This window comes from Rattus norvegicus, chromosome 7, assembly GCF_036323735.1.
Source record: "Rattus norvegicus strain BN/NHsdMcwi chromosome 7, GRCr8, whole genome shotgun sequence".
Classification (NCBI taxonomy): domain Eukaryota; kingdom Metazoa; phylum Chordata; class Mammalia; order Rodentia; family Muridae; genus Rattus; species Rattus norvegicus.
In genome coordinates, this window is record NC_086025.1 from 12,430,786 (window position 1) to 12,447,532 (window position 16,747).

The 16,747-nt window shown below is 42.9% G+C and overlaps 1 protein-coding gene and 2 long non-coding RNA genes across 3 annotated transcripts in view; 2 read left to right on the forward strand and 1 right to left on the reverse strand.

Moving 5' to 3' along the window:
- Positions 1-16,747, forward strand: part of Ftl1l5 (ferritin light chain 1 like 5) — a 576,109-nt gene that overhangs the window by 135,382 nt on the left and 423,980 nt on the right. The window lies entirely within an intron of this gene.
- The window catches only part of LOC134479645 (uncharacterized), a 56,022-nt gene continuing 39,467 nt past the window's right edge, over positions 193-16,747 (reverse strand). Inside the window, exons 2-3 of the long non-coding RNA XR_010053186.1 lie at positions 13,599-13,750; positions 193-327 (exon numbers count right to left, since the gene is read on the reverse strand). This is a non-coding gene — a long non-coding RNA (uncharacterized LOC134479645). The remainder of the gene's footprint in view (positions 328-13,598; positions 13,751-16,747) is intronic.
- On the forward strand, positions 289-14,815 carry LOC108351409 (uncharacterized). Its single transcript, XR_001838746.3, has 3 exons — positions 289-1,299; positions 12,495-12,576; positions 14,439-14,815. It is a non-coding gene; the product is annotated as an uncharacterized LOC108351409 (long non-coding RNA).

Consider the following 16,747-nt stretch of genomic DNA (forward strand, 5'->3'; position numbering starts at 1 on the left):
ACTTCTCTCCATTGAGACGTGGCTGATGACTGGAGGGAATGAACACTTTTCAGTGTGGCTTACACCTGCCGTCTTTTGTTGCATTGTGAATCAGTTCACGATTGCGACCTTCATTCTGGGAATGGTTTTTAGGTGTCTCCCCAGTATGTAGACTTTCATGCTTCTGACTGAACTGAGAGAAGAGGAGGTGTTCTCCGTTGTTTACACTTTCTCCTTCATATCGCTGACATTCAGAGGATTTATGTCCTTTGTGATATATCAGGTACCCAGGCAAGAAGGACATTTCTCCATATTATTTTCTTCACATTCAGGTTTTCTCCATCGTTTCTATTTAAAAAAAAATGAAAAACACATTAGTAAGATTTTGCTAGATTTATTTGGAGGGAGTTTAAGACAGGGTTCCTCTGTGTAGCCCTGGCCGTCCTGGAATTCATGCTGTAGACAAGACTGGCCTCAAACTCAGGGATCCATCTGCCTCTGCCTCCCAAGTGCTGGGGTTAAAGGTGTGCACCATCACATCCAGCTTAAGATTTTATTAATCACTTATCAGAAGAAGAACTATCAACTCTCTTCCCTATTGAGGTCTTTGAGCATGTCTAGACTGGCGGCTTCACCACACGGATTGAGGACAACTATCACAACGGCCCTCATGAATGATTCTGTTATACTCCCTCCAGGCTAGCAAACACTGAAAGCCTATGCCACATTTATATACATACAGTTAGTCACTCTGTTCCACAGTCCTAGTTTGAGTGCTTTCTGAGGACTGGAACTAGGTATTCTATAAGAGTAGCAAGTACTCTTAACCACTAAACAAGTTTTCAAGCTCCAGAAAATTTATTTTTCATATAATCCTTGTATCCATATTTAGCAGATAATTCGATCTGTGAGTCCTATGCTGGGAATGAAATCTGTATATACGAATATGATTTTTAAAAGTGTCACTTCCTGCTGGATTTTGTATCCACGAATTGAATCCTAACACTTATCCTAACACTTGCAAGGCAGAGGCAGCTGGATCTTTATGACTTTGTTCTACGTAGTCAATTCCAGGCAAGACAGGTATACAGTGTGAGACCCTGTCTCAAAACAAACAAACAAACAAACAAACAAACAAACAAACAAACAAACCACCTGTGTTTACGGGGGTTTGGGACAGGGAGGTCTGATGCTAAGGTCCTTTCCCCCAATTGGTTCTCGATCTGTCAGTAAAGAAGCTATGGACCAATTGCTCGGTGGAAGGGATAGGCGGGACTTCCTGTTCCCGAGAGGCAAGCCAACAGATTCAAGGGAGGAAAGGTAAGTGTGCCGGGTTTCTGATGGAGAAAAGTTTGCCAGCCTTGTGAGATCTCAAAACGGAGTGGCCACACAAGGCCACTCCTACAGGCAAGTGGTTAGGGATGTTTAGCAGGGGCTAGATGTAACTGGGCAATTAAAGTTTAGGGCAGGGGAAAGATAAGAATATTGATAAGGGTACACTTTTCTAGGCCAGAGATAGTAGTGCCCAGCAATTGTGCCAGAAGGCAAGTTGAAATTGAACAACGGTCTTTTATCCATGGATTCAAAGGAAGCTGGGTGGGGGCTGGTAGAGTGACTTGTTCCCAGAGTTAAGGCAGGGTAGCCGAGCTACCTGCAATCCCATCATGTCTGGCATCATAGTTTTCTAGTCGTTTCCATGATTTTCTAGTTGTTTACATTATGGGGCTACTTGAGGTTAGTTCTGATCAACATGTATGAAGTTTTGAAGAAAATTTCCTAAGATTAAATCATTTTGAAGGTTGAGTATGTTTCTATCTTTTGCTTCTTTAAAAAAAAATTTTGGCATATCCGGATTCTTGAGGCGCACTGCTGCCTTATGGGAGTATAGATTAGCTTGGTTTCTCAGAAGTTTTAGTACTATTTTCATATTTTATGGTTCACTTTGTTTCCTAAAATATAGACCTAGATAAATTATTATGAATTACTACATAACAGAAATATTAACATTCTAGCTGTATTTATGGTATAAAGTGACTCTGCCAGATATATTCAATGAAATATTTCTTCCTCACACCCTAGTTTATACAGCAGCAAAGAAGCACTGTTCTCTGATTGGTTAAATATGGAGAGGATGACCTATTTACCTATAGAAGCCATAGTCCTGATTTTTCCTACATTACATCATCTTAGAGTTCCTTTGGAATGAATCTAGCATAGCCCACTCCTCCAATGTGAATGTGACAGCCACACCCTTGAAGATATAAAAGGCCGAGCATCACAGTATTAGAGATGCAGACTTAATTCATAAGAGGTGACACGATATTGTGTTCTATATGTTGAGTCCTGTCTTGGTCATTACACTCTTTCTGACAGTAGACTAGAGCAGTTTGGCAAAGCCACAGCAACATAGGACAGTTGCCCCGTGCTGACAGATTGTGTTAACTTCTCTTTTACACTGAGTCTCTTAAAATTCTCATAACAAATTCCAGTTACCTAATTCCTACAAAAGAATTGACTCTACATGCCCTGAGCGTTCATGTTAAAAATGCAAACTAAAAATTTCCACTTCTTCTGGTATCTTAGAAATGCTATCAGGAGGAACTTTTCCTGAGTAAAGAATTACGTGGCTTTCCCAAGCACTTGGTGCCGACTGCTATGAAACGCTTATAACCCTGGTTCTTTCTCAGAATCACTACAATAGCTTCACATGATTGTCAGAGGGAGACTGAGGCCTAACATATGCATTTCTTTTTCTTCTTCTTCTTCTTCTTTTTTTTTTTAAAGACAGGCTCTCATTATGTAGCTCTGGTTGGTCCGGAGCTCACTCTGAAAGGCTAGCCTTGAGCTCACAGAGAGCCACCTGGTTCTGCCCTGCAAGTACACCATCATGTCTGGCCTCAATGTATTCTCAAGATGATGAAGCTGGCATAATAGTTCCTACTGACTATCTTGTCACAGGCTGTTAGAGACCTGACTGATTGCCTGTGATTGCATTAAAAGACAACATTTAGAAGCATGTAGCTAGTTCCTTATAGACCGAGCTTAACTAAAATGAATAGTACTAGTGTTCTATTAAGTAAAGATCACATTTTTACTAAAGAATGTCAACCGACAAAACACTTTCTATGAAGACTTTTTTAATGTCGCCAACATGTCACCTCACATACCTAAGTATAGAATTATTTAATTTTTAAAACAAACCTTTGACTGGTAAATAATGTAAAGAACTTTACCAGACCAGGTAGCATAGTAAATGTGTAACATTTTTTAAAATGTGAATAAGAGAGTGATAGCTTGCCTACCAAAAAAAAAAAAAAAAGACTTTGGAACGACACTATTCAGGCCAGTATACTGCTAAGACGGGTATGAACAAAACCATTGCTGAAATGAAGTCAGTATTCAGTGAATCAGCTTTAACAGAAAATTGATTCACGATAGAGCAGGCATGACCCAACAGAGACAGAAATCACAGTAACTATATATGTCAAGCAAGGATAAACTGTTGTGTCCTGGGAAGCACACATTCCATTCTCCTGTACTCCAATAATGACGATCAAACCACATCTTAAACAGGAAGTCTAAAGAAAAGTGTTCAAAGTCGCAGTCAAGCTTGGAATGATGGTTCCTGCCAATGATTTCAGCACCAACGAGGTCTGGGCAGGAGAATGATTATCGCTTGGCTACTCGGGGCTGTGTTAAGCAAGAGCCACAGGAGCTTGAGATACATGGATGCTAATGGGAGAAGCAAGGGGGCGGGGCAAGGAGGGGTGTCCTGCTTGGTGAATCTTTGTGTGTGTATGAGAGGGAAGGAAGACGAGAGAGAGGAGAGAGGAGAGCAGCGGAGGAGGAGAAGGAAAGAGGGGAAAGAAAGGAAGGGGAAAGAGCCAGACGGGAAGAGGAGAAGGGGCTGAAGAAAGCACTAGAGAAAAGACACCATCAATTAGCCTTTGTGCGTAGGAAAGGAGAGGAGAGAGACATACCAGTCAGCCTTTATGGTAAGAGTTTCCTAAAAAAGAATACTCAATAAGAAATGGATGCAGCTGTGAACTGAAGTCACCAGAAGATACAACTACATTAAAAAATCTGGGGCTGGTGAGATGGATCAGCAGGCAAAAGCACATGGCCACCTGAGTTCGATCTGGAGCCACACTGTGAAAAGAGAACTTAACTAAGCACGTGATCCAGTAACTTCTGAAACCTACAGCTAGGATTTCTCTGCTTTGCTATAACCTGCCTGCCCAATGCTTCCAGCAAATGAATATTTTTTTAAAAGCCCTGACTTGTAAATTTTTTTTGGTCTTTATCTGGGAAAACTTCATAAAACTGTTAGGACATCGGAATATGGTATTTGTGATGCCCTGAATCTGTGTCAGATTTAGCTCCAGAATAAACAAACTCTTATTTCTTGTAAAGTAAGAGTTATGTTTTACATAAATAGACCATATATGTATATGAACATTAAGAGAAATACAAGCCGGTAATGGTGACAAATGCATACAATGCTAGCACTTAGGAGGCAGAAGCAGAAAGATGGTGTATTGGTTAGTTTTGTATTTCCATGATAAATACACTATGACCAAGTCAACTTACAAGAAGAAGGGCGTATTTATTTGAGCCTTCAGTTCCAAAACAATCCGAGTCTGTGTCATGGTGGGGAGGTGTGGCAGCAAACAGCAGGCATGAGGGCAGCTGCAGAAGCAGAAGGCTCACATCTTGACCACAAGCAGGAAGCAGAGAGAACAGACAAGAAATGGCAAGAGTATTTAAACTCTCAAAGCCTGCCCCCAGCAGTATAATTTCTATCTTAAGGTCTTACTCCTAAACCTACACAAACAGCACCACCAGTTGGGGATCAAGTATTCAAATGTCAGAACTATGGGGAACATTTAGCATCCAAGTCACCACAGAAGTGAATTCAAATCCAATTGCAATGGCATAGTGAGCTCTAGGTCAGTCTTGACTGGACAGCAATACTATGCCCTAAAACAAAAACATTAAAGGTGCTAAAATAGAAATAGCAAAGTAGAATCAAACATTGGTTGCAGTGCACATGATATCAAGAGATAGATCCCATATGCAGAATACACACTTTAAACACAAGACTACGGTGGACAAAACTTTTGCAACTCCAGATAAAAACAAGATATACAAAATCAAACCCACTGCTTTGATTGATGAACTAGACAAATGACAGGTAGGTATTGGAGACCATAGCAAAGAGTTAGGCTTGAATGGAGCATCAAACTCAACTTACATTTCTTGGGATTTGCAAGAAAAGGTTGATTTCAACCTTTCTCTTTTCCTCTTCGGACCTCATCATTTCCTCTTTACACTTGAGGCTTTCCTTATTGTGTTATTCTTTTCACATAGTCACAGCCTACATGTATCAGGGTCTTGTGTTTTAAAACCGTGTGTGACTACAATCAAAGGGTAGTAACATTTATGACAAGGTACAACTCCAGCCTCTGTGAGTATGAATCTCCCTTTCTGATGACAATGTTGGAAGAAGATGGAAATTTGGGACTTACTACAAGTTCTGATAATTATTGTCCTAATGACACCACTCATTGATAGAGAAAATTCCTTTGAATCTAAGACTCATAGGAAAAGCAGGTGCCCCTGAGGTGAAGAAAGGACAAGGCAAAGAAGATGGGGTGTGGGGAATAACAGCTTTCTGGCTCTTTCAAGCCTAAAATGACTTAATTTTATTAAATAAAAATTGTTACTAAAGTTACTCCAATTTGAGTATCAGTGTCAAAAAAGAATTATCCATCTTATTTACACATTAAAATAACCATCATCTGCAACACAATGTGCCAGGGTGGGTTGATACCCACGGGTGGTGGTGGTGGTGTTTGTGGTGGTGGTGGTGTTTGTGGTGGTGGTGGTGTTTGTGGTGGTGGTGGTGTTTGTGGTGGTAGACTCCCCTTCTCTGAGGAGAAGGAGAGGGGAGAATGGGGGAAAGAGTGGGAGGGTGGGACTGAGAGGAGAGGAGGGAGGAGGGCAGCAATAGGGGCATAAGATGAATAGACAGATAGACAGATAGATGGAGGAAAAAGTCAACCATCATCTACCAACAGACTAGTAGACACAAACAGATAAATTATTTATGTCAGGACATGATTGATATAAATCAGTACAGTACTGAAAATAAGTGTGTATCAGAAACACCAAACACCTGCACTTATCTGCTATACCAGATGTAACGCCCTCACCTGAGACTAGAACAGGAACACCCCAAGATAGACCGAAGAGTAGCAGGAACATTGCCTACTCACACAGTCAATCCTCAAGATGCTCTTCCAGGAAATTAGTATAGTAAAAGACTTGCCTAAGTGGGTGGTGGTAGTACCTGCCTTTAATCCCAGCAGTCTGGAGGCAGAGACAGATGGATCCCTGAGTTCAAGGCCAACCTGGTCTACAGAGTGAGTTGAGTTCCAAGACAGCCAAGACTCTGCTAAGGGATCAAGACACAGCAGTTTCTTCTGTCTGAAACGCTCAGCTCCATTCCAACCAAGCACAGCCTTCTCTGGGCACATCTCTGTGTTTGTAGCTGCTGAGCCTACTCATCTGGTCCCCTACAGACTCATTCTTGCTTCTTTACTGCACTCTGCCTGTTGTCAGGACAGACTTTTGATCTCTCAGGCCCCTCTAAACACAGCAGTCTCTTTAACCCTTTCTCGGGCCACTCTGTAACATGAACATTTGTATGTTACCACATGAAAATTAATGTCAGTAATTAAGATCAGAATAAAAGAACTGAGCATGGTGGTGCATGTCTTTAATATCAGCATTTGGGAGGCAGAGGCAGGCTAGTTTCTGTTAGTTCAAGGCCAACCAGGTATCCATAAGGGAGTTTTAGGACAACCATGACCATGTAGAGAAACCCTACCTCAAAAACAAACACAACGAACAAACGAACAAACAAAAAACCAACTGGGAAGGAGGAAAAAGGAGGAAGAAAAGTAGGAGGAAAAATAGAAATAAAGGTACCTGTGTTTGCCAGTTTCAAATAGAGGCAAAATTGGACTTACTTGGCCAACTGCTGATAACCAAGCCAACTCCCTGTGAGTGCACAGTTTGAAAGATGACTGCCATTGTGGTAGGACACTGATGTGCCCATGTGTTTCTGACATAATATGCTCAGAACCCAGAGTCATCACAGTCCACGGCTCTGCATGCTCAAGAACCCCAGTATTACCACAATAGTCCCCAGACTGTGGAGACACAGCGCTGCAGGAGCCTAGCTGCCCAGAGGGGCTACAACAACAAGTGCTCAGTGACAGACAGGGCTGTAGCTCTCAGCCTGCTGGCTCAGCTCCACCCAAGAGGACCAGGCCTGCATGACCTGCAGAGCCACCAGATACACAGATGCCCTGGAGGCCGGTCTGACCGCCACTTCTCCTCCTTCCCACATCCTGGATGCTGGCCATATGTATTTCTAGCCAAGGGTCCCCGTGTCCCCCAGTGGCTGCTGCAGTCCATGAACAGTATTTAAATAAATAAATAAATAAATAAATAAATAAATAAATAAATAAAAATATAAAAGGTCAGGAGTCTAATGAAAGCAATTTTGCAAGGCAAAATATTTTTACTTTAGCAGAAATGTGTGTAGTCATGTCAAATGAAACAGAAAACCTGCTCCTGCTGGATTTTCATTCCCAATGTAAAGGGATCCTGTGCCTCACTCTGATTCCATTACAAATGGTTGTTAGGCACCATGTTGAGTTAACTCTGGACCTCTGGAAAAGCAACTGCTGTGCTTAACCACTGAACCATCTCTCCAGCCCCATGAATGGTTAATGTAAAGGTCCAGTTGATAAGGCAGAATGCAGTCTTGAGCACAGACAACTCTGAGCAGATATATACTTGGATTTCAAGAAGTGCTGCCCCTGGAAGAGTTGGAATTTCTGCCAAGTGGCTTCTTTGTAGTTATTTTAGTGGAATTTTACCTGACTCAGTCCTTTGATAGAGAAACCCAGTACATTCTGTTTACATTTTTCCACAGTTGTAGCTTTGGGTAAAGTTGTAAATTGGCTTTTCTCTCTTGTTTACAGAATAATCCTGCCACCTAGCTCCCGTTTCCATTAAGTCACTCACTGTAGTCCATTGCTGGCTTGCATTCTGTTGGCTAAAGAAACAAGTTGTTGGAGAAGTTGGAGGAAGCCCTGGCAACTCTAACCCCAAATTGGGGAGGGACGGGGAGGGGAGGGGAAACACACTAGGAGAGACGTTGGCAACTGGCTGCATCCGACCCTGTTGTGGAAGGATTTCCTTGATGTAGCTCCAATTTTGAGGCCATTTCCTGAGGCTTCGAAGTTGCTCTCCTGGAGTTGCTGTCCTGAAGCAGGATCCCTGCATCCCGCATTGTCACCGACCAGCACTGAATTTTAGTCCCCTTTTTTCCGGAGCTGAGGACCGAACCCAGTACCTTGCGCTTGCTAGGCAAGCGCTCTACCACTGAGCTAAATCCCCAACCCCTAAGACCCTCATCCTAACTGCCTGAAAGTTGGTTTTCCACTAGCAGCCTTCAGATGAAGATATAGAACTCTGCTCAGTCTGTACCATGCCTGCCTAGATGTTGCCATGTTCCCACCTTGATGATAATGGACTGAACCTTTGAACCTGTAAGCTGGCACCAAATCTATGTTGTCCTTTTTAAGACTTGCCTTGGTCATTTGGTATTTGTTCACAGCAGTAAAACACTAAAACAGATGTCTTATTAAAAATAGTAAATAAAGTGTGCTTTCTTAAAGCCAGAAAGATACATGTTTTCCTAGAGACACCCCAATGAAGAAGGTCAAGAACAGTAAACAGACTCTGTTCAGTCCGCACTGAAATGTTCTACCACACTGAACTTTTAGAACTCCCCTCTCATCCTAAATCTTAACGATGTTCTGTAGGCATAAATTTTTAATAAGGGTTCAACCTCTCCTTTAGCCCACCACCCAGCAGAGGTAGTAAAAGAGAAAAGTTATTGGGAAATGGGGAAGTGGACCTGTTGGGCAATAGTTCTTTTTGGGGCAAGCTCAGTCTTCTTTCTCAGCAGTCCAGTCCCATAGCAAACACCAAATATGACTCAGCAGCTGCAGACCAGTCCTCGAGGCAGGCAGACACCACACATGAACCAGCAGCTTCAGTCCAGTCTTCTGCAAGCAGACACCAACCAGCCTGAGGCAAGGCCACAGAAGCATCAAGCTGCCACAGGAGCCTCATGAGCAGTTCTTGGATAAGTTTCTCAAAATGGTGGCATTACCACAAGTTGAGCTCAACAAGGCTTTGTAAGGCAAAACAGTATACCCAGGTCCTTAGCAAAGAATAGCAAAGCAGAGCAAACCAAATCATTGCTGAGTGCTCGTCTCCCACTGTCTGTGGGGTCATATTTATACTCCTTCATCAAGCATACTTTCACATGTCTGCTCCAGGAAATCATTCTTTCACATGTCTGCGTTAGCAAGACATCCTTTCACATGCGTATCCTAGCAAAACATCATTTGATGTACATAACTTTCCAAAGAAACTAGAAGTTTTCACTTCAATGCTCCTCGTGTAACTGGCAGCAATGGAGAGACTGACACAGTGGTTCTCAAGTTGTGAGTCGAGACCCCTTTGGAGGTCAAATGTACCTTTTCTCAGGAATCACATATTAGATATCCTGCATATATCAGATATTTACATTATAACAGAGGCTAGATTGCCATCATGAAGTAGCAACAGAAATAATTTTATGATTGGGGTCATCACAACATGAACTGAACTAAGGAGTCACACCATCAGGAAGGGTGACAACCACGGCTCTGATGAGATATTTGAGACTCTCCTATCTCTCAATCTACCAGGCTATTGAAACAATGGCCTCCAAAGAAATAGAAATCTCATGTTAGGAGAAGGAAAGAACACCACCCAAAGGGTACTTGTATTTCACACTGGTCTAACAACACTTATAGGATGAGCCCTACACCAGACAATGATGGGTCCGTGGTGGGCCCCATCTTGACAGGTATGTGGTGTAGGCCATTCATGTGAGTGTGCAAGTATATGTATCCATGCATAAGCATTCAGAGGGCAAAACAGGATATTGTCTTAATGGCTGGGACAGCAAGCTCTTGGAGTCTGATTGTCTCTGCCTTCCAATGCTGAGGTTACGAGCACATGCAGCCATAAGCTGCTCCTAAAGGCTGAATGGCTGGAGATGCACACTGTACTTGAAAGAGCACCAGACTTCCCTGCTGGCCCAGCTTCATCCTCTAGAGCCACACTGGTCCAGCCTAGAAGAAAAGATCATTAGCAAAACCAGTCCATAAGCAAAACTGGTCCTGGCTTTCCTGCCCTGACTGACTTTCTCCTAACACTTGGGGTGATTCCTGCTTCCTCCTCCTCCTCAAAGAGTCACAGGTGTGTTCAGGGATTTCCAGACTCACTGTCCATGAAGACATGTGACATTGGAGAGGAAGGGCCACCTAGGACAGGTGAGGTTACACTAGACTATGAGGGAGAGCCTGATGATGCTCGAGGACAGGGAACTTCCAGCAGAAGAAGATTGCAGGCATTAACATATGAAGGGGGCAGCCACAGAAGACAAACCGCCCCTAACAAAGCTGAGCTTCATTCTTGCAAGGGAGAATGCTTGGAAAGCCTGTTGTAGGACAGTGGAAGAGATGGATACATTGTAAGTGACCCATAAAAGGCCATATAACTGGGACTGGAGACTGAATCAGTGGTCAAGAGCCCTGGCTGCTCTTCCAGAGGACCCTGGCTCTGTTTCCAGCACCCTTATGGTAGCTGACAACTGTTTGTAACTGCAGTTCCAGGAGAGCCAACACCTTTACACAGATATGCCAGGCAAAACAGCAATATACACAAAAAGGTTTAATAATAATAATAATAATAATAATAATAATAATAATAATAATAATAATGACAACAACAACAGTCACAAAGTCCTTTCCTTTCCACTTCCTTTTCTTGGAACTTGGCCACAGAAAGATCTGGCACACCCCCTGAGGTTCTCTGTATCTCTCTTTTAATAAGCAATCTTTTGTACAATTAATTCATTGTAAAAGGCCTTAAGCATCTGGAAATTCACTTGCTGCTTTCCAGAGTCAAGTCCATGCCTGTAACACTGAGAGCCACACACCTCAGGAATTTGAAATGAAGCCCAGGCCCAAGGTTTTCTGGTTAGGCTGGAAGTTTGGGGACAAAGGCAAATGGTCTGGGCCAAGAGGTTCCCACCCTTCTCCTCTGACCAGGTGCTGGCACTTGCATAATCCCACTCAAAACACTGGACAAAGCCAGCTCTGAGTTCCAGCTTCCAAAGTGACCACTGGACTTATGACCCATCTAACAGGGCCCAAACTTACCAAATAATGGTACATTTCCAGTACCTCACCATTGCGCCACAACTCCCTCCTACTCCCCTTTAAAAGCCCCCACTGCAACCCAGCCGTGTGACTTCACTTCTGTGACGTTGCTGAATCTGCCTGAGAGCTGCCTCAATAAACCTGCCCTTTTTAAAACTATAAATTCGACTCAATTCCATTTATTAGATTGGTGGAGAAGCCATTCATTTCTTATACATAATTCCTCAAGTCTCTCCACTTTTAACTAATAAAGTTTTAAACACACAAACCTATAGATACAGTTATTCAAGGTATGGAGACAGTAGAATTTGAAGATACAAAAAGAAAGCAAAACTGCTCACACTTTAACGATGAGATACAGACTACTTCACTTGACCTGACGACTTCTGTTGTCATCTGCAAACATTTACAACCTACCTTCCAAATAACACATAACCCCTGAGCCCACGTGTCACTCTCAAGAGAGAGAGCGAACGTTTTGAAATCTAGTCTCTGCCCTGCAAATACAGTCCCTATAGGAATGGTCCATGAGGCAAAACTGAGTGACTTCAGTAGCTGATAAAGACATCTACCTCTCAGCAGTCCAGCAGGGGTCCCATTGGAGGCTCTAGCAGGCCCAGGCAGAGCAAACATGGCTCTGGCAGGCTTTGCCCTTTCCCCCAGTCCCTCTGCCTTGCTTAACTATTAGATTACATTCCTAATGCTACCCACCATGGTCTATTCCCTTATTTGGCCACTTCCTCTTCCTGAGGCTGACTACCAAGTTCTAGCTATCAAAGTATTGGAGTCCTGAAATCTAAAGCCCCCTTTGGTCACCTAATCAACACACTCAGTCATAATTAACCAGCTCACCCCACCATGGGCTTTTCCCTTTATAAACTGCTGCTTTTCAATGTGCTATGTCTGTCTCCTACCTCTCTCCCCTCTCCTCTCTACCTGGAGGCAGTCCTTTGTCCCTCTAGGACAAGTATCCCTGACCTCTCTCCTGTATTCCTTTCTCTTTTCTCCTTGTCCTCTATCACTTGTCTTTTTCTCGTATCCCTGCCCATTGTCCCTTTGTGCTGAGAACTTGGTCCTGATTTCATTCCTTTCACCCGTCTCAGGGAGTCACTGTGACTGCACCACTGCTCATATGTTGTGGTCTGTCATCTGCAGGAGCTGAGGCAGGAGCTCCAGGCGGGAACCCGGAAGTGAAGTGGAAACCAAGATGGAATGCTGCTTACTGGATTGTTACCAGGTTCACGTTCAGCTACCTTTCTTAAGGTTCAGTTGCCTGCCCAAGGTTGGCACAACCTACAGTGGTCTGGGCCCTCTCACATGAGTCATTAATCAAAAAAAAAATATTCCCACAGAATTGTCTGTCTGCCAATCCGATGGTTGCATTTCATCAACTGAGGATCCCCCTTATAGATTGCTGTCTGTAAGCAGGTGAGGGCAGGTGAAAGGACACAGCCTATGACGGGACAGTAGAAAAGGGCAGGCTGAGAGTTTTTGAGGAGAGAGAGAGAGAGAGAGAGAGAGAGAGAGAGAGAGAGAGAGAGGAGGGAAAGGAGAAGGAAGGGAGATGGAGGAAGAGAAGGACAACCCAGATCTATGTAGCTTTAAGTAGCCCCAGGTAGTTATGAATATCATATAAGGATGGATTATTACAGGACAATTTATCCAATCTAAGTGGGCAGCTTATATCAATATCAATTGGCTCTGAGTTCTTTGTTTGAGCATTTTGTGGGGTGAGAATTTACTGATATAAATCTGACTGATACATTACAAGCCTCTAGAGTTTTGATTTTACCAGGTTACAGAGCTTCGTGATGGCTAACCATGAGATGGGCATCGCTGCATGGGGCTCGCCATGGAAGCGGCGAGACTACTGGAGCCAGAGAGTAGCGGGTGCTAGTGTGGGATGGTGCATCCTTTTTTATTATTTAACACAACACCCCCTTGTCAGAGAACCCTAGATTGTATGAAGCTGGCAAAGAAAACAAACAAACCACACCAAAAAACTCTTCACCATAAAGGATCACAAGGGAAACGCACACTCATAAGGTTGCACATACTTCCAAGTTCAAAGAACAAACTGACCCCGGAAATGGAGCTCCAGTGTAGGTCAGCAGTGAATGGTCAAGTACACATAAGATATAACTCAGGGAAGCTGCAATTCCCTGCTATCCCCAGTCCCCAGCACCAGGGGTGAATGTCCCAGCAACCTTCATATTTACCAAAGGGACATTGTCACCTAGGTCATTTTATTAGTCTCACCTGGCACGTGTAGAAATCCTTTCTCCACAAGAGTGAGTCACGTGACCTTCGCAAACCTTCTTCACACAGACGTATTGGAGGCAGCAGCGGTGTGAGTGAGAATGTGCCCCCCTAGGTTCAGATATTTGCGCACTTGGTAACAGTTGACGGTACTGTGGGGAGAAGTTTAGGAGATACGACATTGTTAAAGGTCACTGGAGGTAGCCTCGAGAGTTTAAAGCCCCATCGTGCCTTTTCTATTGTGCCCTCTGCTTTCAGGCATGCAGGTGAGCTTCTCCGCTTCATAATCTGGCCTCCACGGCTGCTGCCTGCTGTCTGTCATGTCTCTCCATCGTGATAAGCTCTTAGCTCTCTGGCACTATAAGCCAAACTAAACCCCTTCTTCCATTACTCACTTTGGGTCATGGTGTTTTATCACTGTCACAGAAAAGTATCTAACATACAGGTTGATCCAGCAACTCTGTGCATATCAAAACCAAAACACGACCCAGAAAACATCAGATGCCTTAGTCTGCACCTTAGCCTCCTATGTCCATCCTCCCCATCCTCTGTGGTTTCTCACTGACAAAACTACTATAAAGACAAAAGGCCCAAAATAAGAGGCAACCTTCCCCATTCTCTAGTGCACAGATCCTGAAGGCTGAAGCCTGACCGAGTGGTTTATAATGTTTTGTATAAATCAGTGACTCTCAACCGCCTCTAATACTGCAACCCTTTCATACAGTTCAAGTCGTGGTGACCCCGCCCCCAACCGTAGGATTATTTTTGTTGCTACTTCATAACTATAATTTTGCTACTGTTATGAATTATAATGTAAATATCTGTGTTTTCTGGTCTCAGGCAATCCCTGTGAAAGGTTGACCCCCAAAGGCATCGAAGCCCATGGATTGAGAACCTCTGATATAAACAGATAGAGCCTAACTCCTAATGCCATTGTGCCTCATGCCAAAGAAACAATTTCTGAGAGGACAGTGGCACCATATATTTATTACTTCAAGTGAGTGAACAGTCAGCTTAAAATGTCACTTCAATTCAACCCAACTCAAGTGGTGCAAGACAAGGCCAGTGACACTGTCACCTTCTGTAAAAGGCCCCATCCCCTTCTCATGGGCACAGCTTTCTTCTTTCCTTAAAAATTTGCCAAGGGTGTCTCTGGCCACGATGTCTTTTTTCTCCCAGCAGCATCTACTTTTATTAAAATGTATTTATCACACCAAGCTGGTATGATGGGGAACTTCTTTACTCTCAGTTGGGAGGTGGAAACAAGAGGACCAAAAGTTCAAGGTCATAGTGCTTACATAGAAAGTTTGAGGATATCCTAGACTACATAAAATACACCAACAGTCCAATTAATGTCAGATGCCAGGAAATTCCTGTGTTTATCTATTCATTTTAAAACACTATTTTTACAACTTATTAAAGATGAAATACAACAGGGTTGATGCTATCTATTCAAAAGACCCCCCCCCCAAAAAAAAAACATAGCCAGAAAGAGAAATCGACAAATCCTTGATTCACAACTTCGGATTTTAAAGTTATACAAATAAGAGGTTCCGTAATAGCATTTGTGCACACCATTACTTGGTCCACACCAGAAAAAAGTTTTCTTTGTTGACATTTAAGAAACCACTTCAAGATGTTTTGTTTATTGGGCTGGAGTAGATGAGTATTTGCTTAGCATGTGACCTATATGCCACCCCTGAACTACAAAATCAAAACTCCAAAAGCAGCCAAACAGCAACCACACCAAAACTACTGTCTAAAAGGGACCTGGTTGACTATTTGTCTTGCATGCAAGTATTTGATTAGGTGAGATACTCAAAATTACAAACAAAAACTGTTCTATTTTTCTGTCCAAATGAGGTTACCAGAGCCAGGAAGATGACTCATTGGAAAAAAGGCACTAACCGCTCAACCCTGATGACCTGACTTCAACTCTTGGAACTCACATAAAAACCTGGATTTGATAGCATGCATTTTGATATCAGCACTTCTATGGTGAGATCGAGCCTATTGATATTCCTTTAGAGATGGGGTCAGCACTCTCACCAGAGAATTCAGCTGCTTCCTTCTGTCCCTCCCTGACAGCTGAATTCATGTGATCTCATGAGGTGCTAGAACAGTGGTTCTCATCCTTCCCAATGCTGAGACACTTTCATACAGTTCCTCATGTTGGAGTGATCCCCAACCCTAAAATTATTTTCATAATTGCTACTTCATAACTGCAACTTTTCAGTTATGAAACTTTCAGTTGCAACAATCAGGATATCTGATATGCAAGCCTTATGAATCAGTCCTGTGACTCCCAAAGGGGTTGTGACTCACAGGTTGAGATCCACTGTGCTAGAGATAAAAATGGTTGAAAGATTAATTGAAGTAGCAAGGAATCTGTCTATACAACTATGGGGAAGTCATCATCCACACTGGGGTAAGATTTTTCAGTGATATTCTTACATTGGTATTTGAATTTGAACATCCTTGTTTGGAAGTAAGCCAAATAAACTCATTGGTGAAAAGATGAACATTGGTCAAATCATTGCTTTGGTCTGTCACTGGTGTCCTATCTAGGTGAAAAGATTTTATTCACATCTCCCCAGGGAAAAAATTACACAAGCAATTGGTATCTGAATAAAGGCCACCAGGACAAAAAAAAAAGATAGGAACATACCGTGTCCTATCTGATTGATGATGAGGCATGTTACTAAAGTCCATTTGAGGTCATTATCAGGGAAATCCAATAAGGCTACCCTTCCACATATAGAATAGTGTGCCTCTTTACTGTAGTGGAAGTTATGTGTGTGATAAGACAGTCCATCAGCCTGGCAAGATGGCTTATCGGTGAATGCTATTGCCACCAAGACTATTTTTGATTAGGTCTGAGTTTGATCCCTGGGAGCCCCATGATGAAAGGAAGGAATCGAGTCTTGCTGGCTGTCTTCTGTCCTACACATACATGCTATGGTATTACCATCTCCCACCACACACACACACTGAAAAAAGGTAGGGTTTTTAGTTTAATAAGTCATGGAACCAAAGTTGAGTTGTTTGAGAGTAGAGCATCTTGGAAGACAGTCCTGGGGTGGTTATATGTATTTTTTGATGTAGCTTCAAGTGGTACAACTTCCTGATGAAAAGGGCGCATAAAGTGG